This window comes from Semicossyphus pulcher, unplaced genomic scaffold, assembly GCF_022749685.1.
Source record: "Semicossyphus pulcher isolate SPU_LCO1_2020_fin unplaced genomic scaffold, fSemPul1.0.p SCAF_23, whole genome shotgun sequence".
Taxonomy (NCBI): Eukaryota; Metazoa; Chordata; class Actinopteri; order Labriformes; family Labridae; genus Semicossyphus; species Semicossyphus pulcher.
Window position 1 is genome coordinate 1,850,121 of NW_027211697.1, and position 18,120 is coordinate 1,868,240.

Here is an 18,120-nt window from a genome sequence, read left to right on the forward strand (position 1 = left end):
TTGTAGTTTAGATTAGTAATGGATTGTCTTGTCTCGCACAGATGTGTTCTACGGGTCTGCTGCCGATCGGCCTTACTGTTACCCACGTGAGTTAATTGCAGCCTGTTCCGTTCCAAATGCCGTTTCATGCTGCAGGTTTCTTCAGTGCCAAATCTAGACAAAGGTTCCACTGTGTCTGTAGTACAGTATAAGGATCCCTCCACCCCGGCAAGGGGGCGGGGTTTTCTCGCAGGTGTTGGTTTTGTGGAAACAGGCGGCCGGCAGGTCTGCTTCAGATTGCTGTTTCTGTTTTCTGTGTACGTTAACTGCAGACTGTCCTGTTCCAAATGCCGTTTCATGCTACGGGTTTTGTCAGTAGCATATCTAGACAAAGGTACCCCTGTATCATTTGCAGAGTAGGGGGAGCTCTGATGCCCAGGTGGGGGGTTGCATTTTCCTGCAGGTGTTTGTTTTGTGGGAATGGGTGGGAGAGGGGCCTGGGCAGAATAGACCTCACTGTTCTCCTTAAAGGTTGGATGCAGCTTGTCCTGCTCCAAATCCAGCTCAGTGGACGGTGTTTTTTCAGTGGAATATCTGTGCAATAATTCCCGTGTTTCTTTTTTACAGTAAGGGGACCCAGTAACACCTGCAGTGACATGACCCCACCCTGGAATGACTTGCTTTTCCACAAAAGTGCCTCTGGCCTTCAGCATGGCAAATTGTTGACTGCCTGCAGCTTCAAGTTCACCCTTAACATAACCATGGAATTCTTCGTCATTCGCCGCAAAATGTTTGGCGATCTCTGCTTCAGCATTTTGTTCCTCCTTTTTCTGCTTTTTACAACGGGCACGTTTTTCAGCGATCAAGGAAGCATTTAGGTCTCGATACTTCTTGTTTTTTTCCATGATCTTCTCAACCTTTTGTTTTTCTTCTTCGAGAATCAACCTGTCAGCCTCATTCTGGGCCTGAAGCCAGTCCAGGTCCCTCTGCTTCTCCTCTTTCTTTTTCTGCTCTTTCTCACGTATCGTTGTTTCTCTGTGAGCAGAAATCGACTTGAGCATTTCGGCCTTGTCCATCTCTTTATCCTTCTTGTTTTTCAATTCTGCATTTTGTTCAGATATTTTAGACAGTTGGGCCTCCTCCCACTGGGTTGTAGCGGCAGCCTGCTGCCTCTGTCTAACTGCCAATTTATCTGATGCAATTTCTATTATTTCCTGCCTATTTTTGAATTGTTCTTCTTTGTAATGATTTCTTTCCTGCTCCTTTTTGTTTATGTCAAGCTGATCACGTATTCTTTTCAAATCTTCCAGCTTTGATTTTTGTGTCTCCTTTTCTCTGCAGAGGTTCTTCTTAGAGATTTCCTTCAGTCGATTGTCATGAAGAATTTGACTTACCTTTGCTGTTTCTTTGGCCTGATTTTGTTGCTCCTTAGAGTGCAATTCATCAAGGACCTGAAGCCTCTTTCTTTCTTCTTTCTCAGACTGTTTCTCTATCTGTCTCAGCTGTTCCTTCTCCTTTATTTTCTCATTGTTACAACTGATCTGGTTGTAAAGCCTCTCTTTCTGGAAAATGTTATTCTGCTCTTCTTTCAGAGCGCTTTGTTTGTCCAGTTGAAGCCTCATCTCTTCAGACTTCCGTCTTCTTTGGCCTTCAGCAATCTTTTTTTCACGCCTAAATTTCACCAATGCTTCATTCTCCTGGTGCACTTGGGTGAATTGAAGGTCACTGTTGAATTTTCTGCTTTTCGAGTCTCTTCTGTTCGATCTCCTCTGCAGCAAGCGAATTAAAATAGTCCTCCTTTTCTTGCTTCTGTGGCTTTATTTCTGCCTTCAAAATCTCAGGGTCAGGTTTCCGGTGTTTACTACTACTAAATATGCAATACTTGCGGGGCTGGTCTACACTTTCTCCACCCGTGCACTCATTTGCCTCAGACTGGTCTAACAAAAGCTGGAGTCTTGCCAAATCTGACATGGTCAAATTGTCTTTCTTTGGTCGAATCATTTTGTTGTAGTTTGTTGGTTGTAGTTTAGATTAGTAATGGATTGTCTTGTCTCGCACAGATGTGTTCTACGGGTCTGCTGCCGATCGGCCTTACTGTTACCCACGTGAGTTAATTGCAGCCTGTTCCGTTCCAAATGCCGTTTCATGCTGCAGGTTTCTTCAGTGCCAAATCTAGACAAAGGTTCCACTGTGTCTGTAGTACAGTATAAGGATCCCTCCACCCCGGCAAGGGGGCGGGGTTTTCTCGCAGGTGTTGGTTTTGTGGAAACAGGCGGCCGGCAGGTCTGCTTCAGATTGCTGTTTCTGTTTTCTGTGTACGTTAACTGCAGACTGTCCTGTTCCAAATGCCGTTTCATGCTACGGGTTTTGTCAGTAGCATATCTAGACAAAGGTACCCCTGTATCATTTGCAGAGTAGGGGGAGCTCTGATGCCCAGGTGGGGGGTTGCATTTTCCTGCAGGTGTTTGTTTTGTGGGAATGGGTGGGAGAGGGGCCTGGGCAGAATAGACCTCACTGTTCTCCTTAAAGGTTGGATGCAGCTTGTCCTGCTCCAAATCCAGCTCAGTGGACGGTGTTTTTTCAGTGGAATATCTGTGCAATAATTCCCGTGTTTCTTTTTTACAGTAAGGGGACCCAGTAACACCTGCAGTGACATGACCCCACCCTGGAATGACTTGCTTTTCCACAAAAGTGCCTCTGGCCTTCAGCATGGCAATTTGTTGACTGCCTGCAGCTTCAAGTTCACCCTTAACATAACCATGGAATTCTTCGTCATTCTCCGCAAAATGTTTGGCGATCTCTGCTTCAGCATTTTGTTCCTCCTTTTTCTGCTTTTTACAACGGGCACGTTTTTCAGCGATCAAGGAAGCATTTAGGTCTCGATACTTCTTGTTTTTTTCCATGATCTTCTCAACCTTTTGTTTTTCTTCTTCGAGAATCAACCTGTCAGCCTCATTCTGGGCCTGAAGCCAGTCCAGGTCCCTCTGCTTCTCCTCTTTCTTTTTCTGCTCTTTCTCACGTATCTTTGTTTCTCTGTGAGCAGAAATCGACTTGAGCATTTCGGCCTTGTCCATCTCTTTATCCTTCTTGTTTTTCAATTCTGCATTTTGTTCAGATATTTTAGACAGTTGGGCCTCCTCCCACTGGGTTGTAGCGGCAGCCTGCTGCCTCTTTCCAACTGCCAATTTATCTGATGCAATTTCTATTATTTCCTGCCTATTTTTGAATTGTTCTTCTTTGTAATGATTTCTTTCCTGCTCCTTTTTGTTTATGTCAAGCTGATCACGTATTCTTTTCAAATCTTCCAGCTTTGATTTTTGTGTCTCCTTTTCTCTGCAGAGGTTCTTCTTAGAGATTTCCTTCAGTCGATTGTCATGAAGAATTTGACTTACCTTTGCTGTTTCTTTGGCCTGATTTTGTTGCTCCTTAGAGTGCAATTCATCAAGGACCTGAAGCCTCTTTCTTTCTTCTTTCTCAGACTGTTTCTCTATCTGTCTCAGCTGTTCCTTCTCCTTTATTTTCTCATTGTTACAACTGATCTGGTTGTAAAGCCTCTCTTTCTGGAAAATGTTATTCTGCTCTTCTTTCAGAGCGCTTTGTTTGTCCAGTTGAAGCCTCATCTCTTCAGACTTCCGTCTTCTTTGGCCTTCAGCAATCTTTTTTTCACGCCTAAATTTCACCAATGCTTCATTCTCCTGGTGCACTTGGGTGAATTGAAGGTCACTGTTGAATTTTCTGCTTTTCGAGTCTCTTCTGTTCGATCTCCTCTGCAGCAAGCGAATTAAAATAGTCCTCCTTTTCTTGCTTCTGTGGCTTTATTTCTGCCTTCAAAATCTCAGGGTCAGGTTTCCGGTGTTTACTACTACTAAATATGCAATACTTGCGGGGCTGGTCTACACTTTCTCCACCCGTGCACTCATTTGCCTCAGACTGGTCTAACAAAAGCTGGAGTCTTGCCAAATCTGACATGGTCAAATTGTCTTTCTTTGGTCGAATCATTTTGTTGTAGTTTGTTTGTTGTAGTTTAGATTAGTAATGGATTGTCTTGTCTCGCACAGATGTGTTCTACGGGTCTGCTGCCGATCGGCCTTACTGTTACCCACGTGAGTTAATTGCAGCCTGTTCCGTTCCAAATGCCGTTTCATGCTGCAGGTTTCTTCAGTGCCAAATCTAGACAAAGGTTCCACTGTGTCTGTAGTACAGTATAAGGATCCCTCCACCCCGGCAAGGGGGCGGGGTTTTCTCGCAGGTGTTGGTTTTGTGGAAACAGGCGGCCGGCAGGTCTGCTTCAGATTGCTGTTTCTGTTTTCTGTGTACGTTAACTGCAGACTGTCCTGTTCCAAATGCCGTTTCATGCTACGGGTTTTGTCAGTAGCATATCTAGACAAAGGTACCCCTGTATCATTTGCAGAGTAGGGGGAGCTCTGATGCCCAGGTGGGGGGTTGCATTTTCCTGCAGGTGTTTGTTTTGTGGGAATGGGTGGGAGAGGGGCCTGGGCAGAATAGACCTCACTGTTCTCCTTAAAGGTTGGATGCAGCTTGTCCTGCTCCAAATCCAGCTCAGTGGACGGTGTTTTTTCAGTGGAATATCTGTGCAATAATTCCCGTGTTTCTTTTTTACAGTAAGGGGACCCAGTAACACCTGCAGTGACATGACCCCACCCTGGAATGACTTGCTTTTCCACAAAAGTGCCTCTGGCCTTCAGCATGGCAAATTGTTGACTGCCTGCAGCTTCAAGTTCACCCTTAACATAACCATGGAATTCTTCGTCATTCGCCGCAAAATGTTTGGCGATCTCTGCTTCAGCATTTTGTTCCTCCTTTTTCTGCTTTTTACAACGGGCACGTTTTTCAGCGATCAAGGAAGCATTTAGGTCTCGATACTTCTTGTTTTTTTCCATGATCTTCTCAACCTTTTCTATTTCTTCTTCGAGAATCAACCTGTCAGCCTCATTCTGGGCCTGAAGCCAGTCCAGGTCCCTCTGCTTCTCCTCTTTCTTTTTCTGCTCTTTCTCACGTATCTTTGTTTCTCTGTGAGCAGAAATCGACTTGAGCATTTCGGCCTTGTCCATCTCTTTATCCTTCTTGTTTTTCAATTCTGCATTTTGTTCAGATATTTTAGACAGTTGGGCCTCCTCCCACTGGGTTGTAGCGGCAGCCTGCTGCCTCTTTCTAACTGCCAATTTATCTGATGCAATTTCTCTTATTTCCTGCCTATTTTTGAATTGTTCTTCTTTGTAATGATTTCTTTCCTGCTCCTTTTTGTTTATGTCAAGCTGATCACGTATTCTTTTCAAATCTTCCAGCTTTGATTTTTGTGTCTCCTTTTCTCTGCAGAGGTTCTTCTTAGAGATTTCCTTCAGTCGATTGTCATGAAGAATTTGACTTACCTTTGCTGTTTCTTTGGCCTGATTTTGTTGCTCCTTAGAGTGCAATTCATCAAGGACCTGAAGCCTCTTTCTTTCTTCTTTCTCAGACTGTTTCTCTATCTGTCTCAGCTGTTCCTTCTCCTTTATTTTCTCATTGTTACAACTGATCTGGTTGTAAAGCCTCTCTTTCTGGAAAATGTTATTCTGCTCTTCTTTCAGAGCGCTTTTTTGTCCAGTTGAAGCCTCATCTCTTCAGACTTCCGTCTTCTTTGGCCTTCAGCAATCTTTTTTTCACGCCTAAATTTCACCAATGCTTCATTCTCCTGGTGCACTTGGGTGAATTGAAGGTCACTGTTGAATTTTCTGCTTTTCGAGTCTCTTCTGTTCGATCTCCTCTGCAGCAAGCGAATTAAAATAGTCCTCCTTTTCTTGCTTCTGTGGCTTTATTTCTGCCTTCAAAATCTCAGGGTCAGGTTTCCGGTGTTTACTACTACTAAATATGCAATACTTGCGGGGCTGGTCTACACTTTCTCCACCCGTGCACTCATTTGCCTCAGACTGGTCTAACAAAAGCTGGAGTCTTGCCAAATCTGACATGGTCAAATTGTCTTTCTTTGGTCGAATCATTTTGTTGTAGTTTGTTGGTTGTAGTTTAGATTAGTAATGGATTGTCTTGTCTCGCACAGATGTGTTCTACAATGGTCATAGCATGTGTTTATTTCGGGTGAGTGAACTCCGTACCTGTGTCATCACTGCGCTGCATGATTACAGTATTGCCGCCGTCTCTCCCTCTTGTCGGTTCAGGATCGCTGTATTAAAAACTCAGACGCAGTCTCCTTACTGAATAAATACAGACACGATCTGTCTGTATTTACATGCGTGTGACCGTAATTTATGCGGCTCTGCCTGAAAGAAATTTGTGTAGGAATCGATAAGCAAGTTCATCTAAATGATTCCTTCTGAATCAGTGTTAAGCATACAGTGCGTCAATGCATTATCATCACACTGTAAAAACTTATTGTGCAAAGATATCAAACATTAAATGACGATATTATTTACATGAAATTATATCGTAATCGTTTTTCTTTCAATTGGCACATAGATTTTAAAAGTGGCTGATAAAAAATCTGAGTGGCAGACATAAAAAAAAATACTTTCCTGCCACAGTGGCAGGCAGTGAAAAAAGTTTATTTCAGACTCTGATTATAACCATATCATATCAACATCAAACATGAGTTTAAAGCTACAATTTCCTCAAGAAACAAACATTTTATTCGGGACCCATTCAATTTCCCAGGGACCCACTCAAATCACCATCTCTGGGTCCAGAGGACTCACTGCATTGAAAGCCTATCAACATCACAGCCATCACAGCAGCTTCACTTACCTCCTTATAATATTTGGTGAAATATCCTTGATGTCAGACTTGATCAGGATTGTTTGTGTATACATAAATATTCATTGTACATCATATAGCAAGGATTTCATGTTCATAGTTTTGTCTACTTTTTTCTTTTGGTTTTGAATAGTGAGATCCTGTCACGCTGACCCCAACTATTCTGTTGACTGATCAAGACTGGGAAATGACCTTCACCAGTGGAGCTCCACACATTGTTAGAGAGGACGGCATCGAGGTGTGTCACAGCTCAGGAACTGACAAAGGTTTATCTCAGCCTTCTGCACATACTTTGTCTTCAACCTGGCATATCCAAGTCACCTTAAGGACACACTAATGTTCCTCCAAAGGTAGATTGTCTCCTCTATTGACTCCACCAGCCTCCTCCATCCCAGTGCTGCAAAAATCCCTTACATCCAATCACAACACTGTAATGTCGGTTTAACTGACTAAGCTGTTTAAATGTGTAAAAAAGCAACAATGTCGAGTAGACTATCAGAGAGATTTGTCAAAAATGTTCTGCATTAAGTGAAGAAGTAAACCTCTCTCTCTTTCATTTGATTGTCGCATGGGCAACATTACACTTCCATGTAAATGATGGCACTTTAAATCTTGCTAGAATGTAAAATTCATGTTTTAAGTACTCATTTATTATTTGAATTAATTTGTTTTCAGTTACAAAGGTTTTGACACCCAAAATTTCCTAAGGGAGAACCTCCAGACCCCCAACTTACAAACACACACTATGTTTCCCGACCAATGTTGAAGTATTTATTATCATTATAGTGAGGCCCGGCCCTAACCAATTTGGCGCCCTAGGCAAGATTTTAGGTGGCGCCCCCCTTGCATCGCAGTAAATTCCACTGCTAGTGTATATACTCACAAGAAACTGAATAGCTTTGTCTTGGACAATCTTTTATTTAAAGAAAGCAATTGCCCAATCAAAATACTTAGAATTAGAAAGAAAGAAATACAAAAAAATATGAAATGAACATATGAAATACAATATAAATAGCTTAGATAAAGTATAAGATTTAAATACCCATAAAATAAAAGGTGTAAACAAGTGATATAAAATAAATTATAAATACAATATAAATAAGGCACTGCACAAAATAAGAAACCAGTATTGACAAAAAATTACAAGGGTTTAAATAAAAAGGGGAACAAAAAGGGGATCTTACAAAGACCTCTAGTGGTGCTTTTTGGTACTGCATTAACTTGAATGACTTAAAAACTACACCACCACCTCCTCAACCTCACATCACCTGCTACAGCTTTACTCTCCTGGTCTTTCTTGCAGCAAAGTCATCAACAACATCATCATATGACAACTGTTTTGAGACCACGTGGTTTATGCTTATGATGGCAAGTCTGTTAAAATACACATGTTGACACCTTCGTCCGTCCTTTTGTTCAGGGAATGTGAAGCTGTTTTCAATGTGAAATGGACCTGTGTACCAACTCTGTTCGTACCTTATCAGTTAGAGGAGATGGCGAGTCAGCAGGGTCTATTGGAGCAGCAGAAGGAGCGCTTGATGCTGCTGCATCACTGCTGGGTTGTGCTGCTGAGGTGGAGGTGATAGGAGGAGCGCTTGATGTAGTAGATGGCCCAAGATTTGAAGGGGTGGGACTGAGAAATCACAACAGCGCATCTGAAGAGAGAAGAGGAGTATGTGACACCAGTCTACTAATAAACATATGATTCCAAGAATAAAATGAAATGAAATAATATCAATGATGCATGATGTTCACTATACTGTACATGTATAATACACAATGTACTTTTTCTGATATGCAAATTATATTAGATTCAACTTTATTGTCATTACAGTGAAATGCTGATTAGCAGAACGCAAAGAAGCAGTAAACTGCAGTATAATATAGCATGTGGGTTATGCTATAACATTAATGATGTGCACTTTAACACTGATGTAAAGTTTAACACTATAAACACACTTTAGACAATATGAACTGTAACACAACAAACAGCTAGGCTTACAACTATAATATATAAAGGGGTGGAAAAGGAATAGCAAGCTGGGGAAACGTGAGCTAACCAGATGTCAATAAAAATGGAAAAAAATTTAACATTATAACACCTGCTGAATAGATCTAATATTTACACGTTTCCCTGAGGAAGGTAAGGTGGGAGTAGTTACATTACTATTTTCCATAACAGCTTAGGCCCTTCCATAACATTAACTGACGTTAAAACTAACAACTCAGCTGTTGCGCCGGCGACCTACTATTTGATTAGCAAACCATGTTATGCTAATGGTTAACAACGTTATCATCGTTCTGCAACAGACAAATAATGTCATGACATCATAATTACTGTAACGTTACGTTACCTCTGTCTTTGTCTCGTTTTTCCTCCTCTTCTTTTCTTTTTTTCCTCCCCTGGGCACCAGACAGTTTGGGACGTTTAGACATTTTGTCGAGCTTGGGGGTTACGTCAAAAAGCGACCATCCCCCCAGGTAGCAGGTAAAGTTCATTAGTCGGAGGAGGGGGGGCATCTTAGGAAAGTAACGTATCATCATTATTATTGTTATTATTACTATATAATAGGCTTTGCTATGCAGTTAAATTAATGTGGGTTTATTATTTTCATATTAACACATAATAATACCAACTAGTTTAAAGTTACACTTTTTTTCTTCCCCCATTTGTGGCGCCCCCTGGATTGACGTTGCCCTTAGCATTTGCCTATACTGCCTATGCCACGGGCCGGCCCTGCATAGCTGTAGCAGTTTTTATTTGTTTTTTTACATGTTAAAGGATGGGAAGAAACCTGAGCACCACACTCTAACAAATGATGCGCTTTGAATTTGAATTTGCATGGATATTTTTAAGTTATTTCAACTTAGCTAGTATTAAGTACATGCCACAAAACTTCTCTAGTTAGGCCAACTCAATTACTTTAGTATAAGCAACATGATTTGCCTTGTCCTCTACAAGCCTATTTAAGTTGAACCAACCTAATTTTAATTGTGTTAAAATTACTCCTTTTAGTTATTCTAACTTATTTCTTTTCCTTTCATTCTACTCAGAAATGTCCATGCAAATTGTTACCTTAATTTTTTTTAGTACAAGAACTTATTTATCTAAGTCAGAATAAATCACACATTGAAATTACAGTTTTATGATCCAACTGTTTATTCAAACACCAGTCAGCATCTTACAGTAACAGGACTGATTGTATATTGACATTTTAATAGTACACAAAAATGTAGCCTTCATAAAAATGTAGCCTTCAGGAAACTTACAACATAAAGCCCTGTAAAACTGTCTCAGAAAGATTGAAAATTTTTACAGTCTTGCTCTTGAGACTGATTAGAGTTCTGTAATATCCCCGTCACCATCCTGGTAGGTCAGAATCACTATAAATGTTTTAAGGGTTTGTTGTGGGAAAATTCCACATGTGAAAACCCTTACACAAGTTTTTATGGATTGGTCTTTTAAGGCTTCCTCGCCGATCTCTTGTTGCACTGCTGGTGCCTTTTAATGGACCTGATTGGCAAACTGGGCAGGGGCTCATGGGTAACCTTGGATTGGTTGTCCAAATGAACTGGGGGGCCGTGTCGTGCAGCAGGTGTTTTCTTCGATGAAATGGCACTGCGTTCTTTGTCAGTTAGTGCCGGCTTCTTTCCTTCTAAACGCTGCCTGATGCTGCGGGTCTCTTCAGTTGCAAATCTTAGCAAAGGCTCCCTAGTATCATTTGCAGTGTAGGGGGAGCGCAACTTCTCTCTGACAAAGATTGCATCGAGCCGAGTTTTCATTCACTTTAATAAAGTGAGCCCAAACCTTCGAGCGCTTGGCCCTCACCGACATGATTGAGAGTGAGCCAGCTGCGTCATCACCTGTCGACAGTGTCATAATTACGCGACAGTTGGGTAGACGTTCAAAAAAGTACCGATAACAGTACCGTTTGTCCAGAATCTTAACGGTACCCTGGTACCGACCCAATTAGGAACGGGTACCAAAAAGTACTGGTCCTCGGTATACATCCCTAACTGTTACTCACGTGAGTTAATTGCAGCCTGTTCCGTTCCAAATGCCGTTTCATGCTGCAGGTTTCTTCAGTGCCAAATCTAGACAAAGGTTCCACTGTGTCTGTAGTACAGTATAAGGATCCCTCCACCCCGGCAGGGGGGCGGGGTTTTCCTGCAGGTGTTGGTTTTGTGGAAACAGGCGGCCGGCAGGTCTGCTTCAGATTGCTGTTTCTGTTTTCTGTGTACGTTAACTGCAGACTGTCCTGTTCCAAATGCCGTTTCATGCTACGGGTTTTGTCAGTAGCATATCTAGACAAAGGTACCCCTGTATCATTTGCAGAGTAGGGGGAGCTCTGATGCCCAGGTGGGGGGTTGCGTTTTCCTGCAGGTGTTTGTTTTGTGGGAATGGGTGGGAGAGGGGCCTGGGCAGAATAGACCTCACTGTTCTCCTTAAAGGTTGGATGCAGCTTGTCCTGCTCCAAATCCAGCTCAGTGGACGGTGTTTTTTCAGTGGAATATCTGTGCAATAATTCCCGTGTTTCTTTTTTACAGTAAGGGGACCCAGTAACACCTGCAGTGACATGACCCCACCCTGGAATGACTTGCTTTTCCACAAAAGTGCCTCTGGCCTTCAGCATGGCAATTTGTTGACTGCCTGCAGCTTCAAGTTCACCCTTAACATAACCATGGAATTCTTCGTCATTCTCCGCAAAATGTTTGGCGATCTCTGCTTCAGCATTTTGTTCCTCCTTTTTCTGCTTTTCACAACGGGCACGTTTTTCAGCGATCAAGGAAGCATTTAGGTCTTGATACTTCTTGTTTTTTTCCTTGATCTTCTCAACCTTTTGTTTTTCTTCTTCGAGAATCAACCTGTCAGCCTCATTCTGGGCCTGAAGCCAGTCCAGGTCCCTCTGCTTCTCCTCTTTCTTTTTCTGCTCTTTCTCACGTATCTTTGTTTCTCTGTGAGCAGAAATCGACTTGAGCATTTCGGCCTTGTCCATCTCTTTATCCTTCTTGTTTTCTTGTCTTCTTGGCAACATAGGCGCATGGGTAATTGAGTAATTTGCCGTTTGGTTACAAAGCACAATGCCAGATCCATGCAGTGTAGTTATGTTAGAGCTAGTTGGCAAACCTTAGCATGCTTGTAACGTTATGACAACCAAAATACCATTTGAGTATGTATGTCACTGTTAACTAATAACTAAATAACTTCGACACCTAACATGATACTAACTTAGTTATTAGGACAAACAGTGTTGATTTTGGACAACATGATAATGGTCAACATGATGCCAGTTGATGAACACGTCTCTTCAGTGAAAAGAAAACGGAGCTGGGGAGTTCTGAGATTGAGCATGCTCAGTTTCACGTGTCTTCGGCAAAAACCTCGGACGCGCGTTCATTCGTGCAAGTGTCCGCGCGAGCGTGTACAAGAAGGTTGACTTCGGTTCACTCAACGGCCTACATTTGTAACACTCAACCTTTTTATCTTGTCGATGTTAAACGCTCAAGGGTTCTTTTTTAGTAGAAAAGAAAACCTGTATCATTTTTAAACAGAAACATTTCAACAGGGAACAGAGGAAATGTCAATTTAAAATAAGTTTCACCCTCTTTTCTTTGTATTGTCACGCTGCTTAGGTGATCAAAGAAATGTGCGTCACTCAAAGACATTTACTTCACCCAGCTCATTACGGCAGATGAAAATTTAATTACAACAAAAATAACTCTCTAAATCAGTCCCATATTTATTCAAAACCAACTAAAAGTCTGAATCTAACGAAATATTAACTTAAAGCAATTCTTACCTTTCTGGCATGTCCCTCAGCACTTAGTTAAGATTTGAACAAGAACATCTCCGCCTCCCTTCAAAGTCCCACCCTCTTCCCCCTGCCTGACCTCTGACGCTCCCCTCCCTCCCTCCTCCTCCATGCGTCCCTGACGCGTGCGGTGAGAGAGTCAGAGTCAGAGGCACAGGTAAGTGAAAACTAACCAACAGTAATTAAATAATATTCAATTCTGCATGTGGTATAAAATAAAATTCCCTCCCTCGTAACGTTTAGTTACCTTTTCTAGTCTGACGAACTACCAACGTTACTATCGTAATTATAGCATTTCATCGCCTGTTTGTTTACAGTCAAACGCGTCGTTTTTCGGCAGAATTAATATTTTCTTGCTGTCACAACGTCTTACCTTGCCTGAATTGTCCCGGTAACGTTTGTCATTAAATTAGGAGCAGTAGAAGCAGTTTTGTTTACAGGTTAACTTTGTTGAGAACCTGTTTTGTCAGCTAACGGTAGCTAACGGTAGCTAACTTTAGCCCTCGTTCAGACGTTTAGCTTCAACATTTTTTTCTTTTAACTTTATGTTATATAGTCACAAAGTAAAAGGCTCTTTCTTTTTTTTTAAATTGTGGTGCTTCTTGGAGGAGAGTGTGGTTGGAGATCCCGACTACGTTCCGGATCTTCAGAGGCAGGGGTCGACAGCAGCAGCCTACAGCAGGAACCAGCACAGGAGGTGTAAGAGCCCCGAGAAGGGCAGGTCCTTCCAGGGGCTGCCAGGGTAGAAGCAGCAGGGCTGTGGGGTGATGCGGAGTGGGGAATCTGCTGAGGAGAGGCCCGGAACCAGCAGACAAGCTGCCCCAAGATCCACAACAAGAGCCAGTCGGAGGGCACGTGGACCTGCTGTACTCAGTCCTGACGATCTCATCCGAGTCCAGCAGTTCATATAGTTTTGTATTTTTTCTTATTCACGTTGTTCAATAAAACCTTGCATTGTATAATTGCCTTCGTCTTTTTACTCACATAAAGTAATGTTTATTATGCTTTACTTCCATTATGACCCTTTTTTCATATTCCCACTTCATCTGAATGAACTGCAGTGAATTACTAAAATCAATTTTTTTAGAAAAACATTTATTATTGTACACAGTTTATCTTTTTTTTTCTTACAGCTGTCTTCTATAAGAAATTAGTTATTTGGTCCCAATAAAAAAGCAAATAAATAACATAAGGCACTTGCAAGATTACTGTTTAGTAATGCAAACAAATCTTTTAGATGTAACATTCAGCTCTTCATGAGTTCCAGGGGTACCAAGTCTTGGCTGGTGCTGGATGTCCTCCATTACGGTGAGAGTGGTGTACCTTGACAAAGAGTAAAAAAAAAAATAGGAACGTGACACAGGATATAAATTGCATAAACTCAAACAGGCTAGATTTTATATAGATCTTAAGCTGCTTTGGCACAGAGTGATGTTATCACAATGTACAGTAAGTGGAGCAAGTGTATGTATCAACTTATTACAATTTAAAATTCCCTACTGGTAAATAGTACTTCTTCCCAAGGATGGAAAAAGTCACAAACATAGACAGATCGGTCTTATTTACACATATGTCAGCTAGCCAGCATTATCTATTAGCCGGAGAAGTCTTCTAGCAATGTGCTGAACTAGCTCTGGTTACTGTACAACCAACCAAGTCAAACGCAACCCCGGAGTTATAATACTAAAACTGGGTTAATGACAACTTCACAATAAACACTGAGGCTAACGCTGAAGCTAACGTCACCGGTAGTGTAACGTTAAACAAACCAAGCTGTGGAGTCAGTTTGTTTACACTACCGGTGCTAACGCTAACGCTAACGCTAACGCTAGGCTAGGCTAAATTTCCCTGCACAAATAACATAATATTACAGAACGACAGTAACTGGTAACTGATGTTATCACATGTAATGTTGTGTTTTAGGATTAGGCAAACTTAACGTACCTGTCCAGCAGAAACTCCGCGACCATCTCATCTCTTTTTGTTGATGTTGACTCCAGTCTTGCCTCTTGCCGCATCAAGCTCTTTCTTTAAGGCAGCTTTTTGTGAAATAGTCTTCTTTGTCCTGATAATTTTCTCTGTGGGGGCAGCTGATGATGGAAGTGGCGGCTCGCCTTGGTCAGTCATTGTCAGGTCTCCGTTCCTTGCTCTCTCTCACCGCTCTACTGCGCTACCAGAGAGGCGCGCGACTTGCGCGCCGTGACAGCGGAGCAACTGGGAGGGAAGTGGCGACGGATGACAGACAGGAAGCTCGGCAAATCAATTTATTCGGACCGAATAAAATGATTGGTCGGACTTTTATCAGAAATATATGAGAATTAAATATTGATGAGTTTCAACGCCTAGTTGATTTCTTTTACATTTTATTGTGTTATACGCTTATTAGGAGCATTTTATGATTACAAAAAAAAAGCGTAAAAATGCCAGAAAGGTAAGAATTGCTTTAAATAAACTAAAGTTCACTCAAATAGTCTTTTTTAGTCCTATTTTCACCACGATAACAAACAATAAATCCGCCAATGCCGTCGTCCGTTTGTCCCAAAACAAAAAATATTCTGTTTGTTCCAAAAATTCAAAAAATAATCCACCAAAAAGGCGATCGATCGCGACTGGTACCAGTATCTCACCCAGTCTCAAGAGGAAGAGCAATCTGTCGGTCTATGTTCTTGCGTTCTTCTCCTGCTTGTTCAGCCGCAGGAGATGCCAGCACGGAGAGTCCCAATAATCTTCTTTCAGATTATTTTAATTCCCCCCCACAGTTCATTCAAAAGTTTCGTTTCTCATTACAGTTTCTTTCACATTTGAATAGACTATGGTTTAGTAAAAGGCAGCTGCAGAATCTCGCCTGACGCTCCACAATTCAACTCTGCCACGCCACAAGAATCCCTCCTCCCCTCGTCGACGCCACATCCTGTCTGACCTCGGCACAGACATATGCCTTAACTGGCACATACCCACATCCTTTTAATTTACAGTGGAACATTTAAGTTTCACAGCATTAAGGGGCAAAACAGACCTTAGTCTCTTATAAACCTTCTAATACAATCCCTTTTAAAATTGATTTGACACTTTTTTTCTTTAATGTGGCTCTGTCACACACTGAACACATTATATATTTTCAAATATTCATTGAGGGGTTTTTATTCTGTGACATTTACACTGAACAAAAATATAAAGGAAACACTTTTGTTTTTGCTCCCATTTTTCATGAGCTGTTCTCAAAGATCTAAGACTTTTTCTATGTACACAAAAGGCCTATTTCATCAAATATCTCAAATCTCGGACATGTCACCCATTGAGCATGTTTGGGATGCTCTGGATCGACGTATACGACAGCATGTTCCAGTTCCTGCCAATATCCAGCAACTTCGCACAGCCATTGAAGAGGAGTGGACCAACATTCCACAGGCCACAATCAACAACCTGATCAAATATGCGAAGGAGATGTGTTGCACTGTGTGAGGCAAATGATGGTCACACCAGATACTGACTGGTGATACTGGTTTTCTGACCCCCCAAACCATATTTTTTGGTTCAGTGTACTAACTAGCTACCTAGCTTGAAGCTCTTTACGAGATGCTAGGTTACAGTCGATTTAATGTTTGCTGATAACCACAATATAGCCCATCTGCACTCATTATTAAAGTTGTCACTTTAAAGTGTGTCAGTCTCCTGACTTTATTATTCAGTTGACTTTACTGTCTCACTGAACCTTAACATCAGCTAACTTTAGCGTGCTTGTTAGCCAGTTTTCCCTCCATTATCCTAGCTGCTATAGGCTATGTCTCCTCTGGTTCCCTCCCTCCCCCTCTCAGCTCGGCTCTCTCTGCCGATCTCTGTTACAGTTTAAAATTAATGTCTCTCCAGGCGGGAAATATTAATATTAATTATTATATGTTTCATACTATTTGCGTTAATACAACACTTTGTTTTATGTTCAAATTGTAGGTCAAACCATCTGTGCTTCCCTGATCCATCTACAAGACAGAGGAGAAGTCTTCAGACCACCACAGAGAGCGGAGAGGAGTGATATTTATTGCTTTTGCCAGATTTGAGAAACTTTTAATTATATGATTTTGGGCTGTGACAAACTGTTAAATACTTGTTTTTTAAAAACAACTTGAAGTGTAAATCCTTTTGCTTTTTGTTTTCAGCAATTTTCACATTTTACAATGGTTGCAGATGGCACAGGCTAGAGCACGTGATGTCATCGGTAGAGTGTAGTGCAGGTTAAAAATAACTCAAAATGTATCCAAACAAATTGCTCCTGAGCCCACAATTTTCACTCCACATACATAATTCATACATCAAAATGTAGGTAAACTTGTGCTGGTACTGCTAGCTGGGTTATTAAAGCAAAAAGGTTTACAGTTCTGCCACAAGAAGCTTAAATGCAACATGAACTTGATAACTGCCTCCATCTGCTCCTATGTTAAATTCTGACAGCAAAGTTCTAAACACACAAGATGTGAGCATTCTCTTCTATCGCCACCTTGGCCACATTTCTGGCATTTCTGCCATGAAAATTACATGTGTGTCTTCAGCAGACTCTCAGGTTTCTGCTGGTGTGGTAATTTTGCTGATATCAGTTACGGGTTTGGCCCTGCAGCAGAAAATTCAGAGCTAAAATCTCAAGAAAATAAACAGTTTCAACCAGGAGTCAAAGCCACACAGCTGATTGAGATGAGCTAATTAGTGCAGTAAGACACACATGAGTGTCTTTCTCTTCCTCTCTCTCTTCCTTCCTCCCTCTCTCTCTCTCTCTCTTGCTCTCTCTCTTCCTTCCTCCCTCTCTCTCTCTCTCTTGCTCTATCTCACTCATCAGCTCTTTTTTTCTCACTTTCAGCTTCGTCCTCTTCCTCACCTTCATCTTCCCCACTTTAAGATTCATCTTCCACACCCCCTGCTTCTTCTTCCACACTTTAAGCTTCACCTTCCACACCTCTTGCTTCTTCTTACTCACTTTAAGCTTCATCTTCCACAGCTGCTGCTTCTTCTTCCTCACTTTGAGCTAAATTCTGCCTAATCTTCCTCACCTTTTTAATCTTTTCCACAGCTTTCAGCAGTTTCACATTTCTGCATTTTCAACAATGTTTTGTATTTTTAACAGTGTTTTGCAATTGCATTTCAGCCTTCAGCATTCCACGCATTTTCTGCAGGAAATGCAATTTTTCTAGTTTGGATTGACCTTTTTGCCACTGAAGCCATGTGGTTTCTTAATGGACACATCCTCCATTTGGGCTGTTTCTCATGTCTCTTAAATTGCATCCATGCTTCACTTGCATCTTTCACTTGCCACTTAGTCCCTCCAGAGATGCATGGAGAGACGCGGATCACCGCTGGATCAGCTATCAGTCTGCTTTAATAGCTGTTTGTGTCTGCGCATGTGCACTGTATTTATTCTAATAAAACACACACTCTGAGATAGTGACTCAGAAAACAAATCAAATTGGCAGTTATTAATTGCATTTTATTTATTTTATGACGAGTTTTGCTTAATATTTCAGATAATCTCTCAGATAATCAAATACCAACTCATTATACCGACGTTGTTTATAGTTGG